Source organism: Erinaceus europaeus, chromosome 12 (genome assembly GCF_950295315.1).
Source record: "Erinaceus europaeus chromosome 12, mEriEur2.1, whole genome shotgun sequence".
In the NCBI taxonomy this organism is placed as follows: Eukaryota; Metazoa; Chordata; class Mammalia; order Eulipotyphla; family Erinaceidae; genus Erinaceus; species Erinaceus europaeus.
Genome location: NC_080173.1, coordinates 80,635,900 through 80,637,618, shown reverse-complemented (window position 1 = coordinate 80,637,618; position 1,719 = coordinate 80,635,900).

Genomic DNA, 1,719 nt, shown 5'->3' with positions numbered 1-1,719 from the left:
TATGTATAGAGAAATTCCAATAAAATATCATCCGATATCTTTAAAGGGTCATAATTTTGCATCTATGTGTGCAAGATACTTGAAAATGTTAGTTTACAAAAACATTTATCAGATTTAATTGAAAATAATCCATAATACTTACCACCATCAACATATTAGCAGTGTGAAAAAACAGAAAACTGAGACATACAGAATAATATTGGTTTTACTATTTAACTCAAAAGAAACAAAGTTCAATTTATATCTACTAGAGGTACAGCAATGTACCTATTTTGATCTTTTTAAGCCTGCTTTTAAGTGATGTGTACTTTTTCTTTTTTTAAAAAAAATTTATTCCCTTTTGTTGCCTTTGTTGTTTTATTGTTGTAGTTAATATTGATGTCATTGTTGTTGGATAGGACAGAGGGAAATGGAGAGAGGAAGGGAAGATAGAGGGGGGAGCCGAGCTTGAACTGGGATCCTTATACCGGTCCTGATGTGTACTTTTTCTAATTGCTTTTACTTTTTATTTCAGATAGAGAAACAGAAAGGGAGAGTGAAAAGAGTACAGCACTGAAGCTAGGGGCTGGGCTCAAACCTGGGTTATACACACAGCAAAGTAGTGCATCATCCAAATGAGCTATTTCACCAACCGTTTACTAAGATTCATTTCATAACAATGTTGTTTGTTTATTTATTTATTTATTTATTTAGTGGGGACCCTGGGGCTTTAACCAGGATCCTTACGCTGGCCTTTGTGCTTCGGGCCACGTGCACTTACCCTGCTGTGCTTACCGCCCGACTCCCAACAATGTTATTTATACACTTTAACCCTGCCTCTTTAAAGTATAAATTTTAGGTGGTCCCGGAAGTGGCACAGGATTCTTAAGCATGAGGATCTGAATTCAATCCCCGGCAGTATATGTACCAGAGTGATGTCTGGTTCTTTCACTGCCTATCTGTTTCATGAATAAAAAATACTTTTTAAAGTATAAAATTTAGGACTAGAATATTATTTATTGCTTCCATGTTATAAAAGCTCAGAGATTAAAATGACTAGCACAAGATATCCCATTAGAGGAGGCTGGCAGTGATGCACCTGGTTAAGCACACACACCATAGTGGGCAAGTACCCAGGTTCAAGCCCCTGGTCTCCACCTGCAGGGGGAAAGTTTCACGAGTGGTAAAATAGGGCTGCAGGTCTGTCTCCTCTCTCTCTCTCTCTCTTTAAAAAAAATATTTATTTATTTATTCCTTTTTGCTGCACTTGCTGTTTTCTTGTTGTAGTTATTGTTGTTACTGATGTCACTGCTGTTGGATAGGACAGAGAGAAATGGAGAGAGGAAGGGAAGGACAGAGAGGGTGAGAGAAAGATAGACGCTGGCAGACCTGCTTTACTGCCTGTGAAGCAACTCCCCTGCAGGTGGGGAGCCAGGGGCTCAAACCGGGGATCCTTATGCTGGTCCTTGAGCTTTGCACCATGTGTTCTTAACCCACTGTGCTACCGCCCCGACTCGTCTTTTTTTTCTTCTTACCAGTGCATTGCTCAGCTCTGGTTTATGGTGGTATGGGATTGAACCTGCGAGCCTCAGGCATGAGAGTCTGTTTGTATAATCACTATGCTATCCCCCCACTCCAGGTGTCTCTCTTCCTTTCTATCTCCTCTTCCTCTCTCCAATTTTTCTGTCTCTATACAGTAATAAATTTAAAAAAAAAAGAAGGTAATCCTTTTTTTTGTGC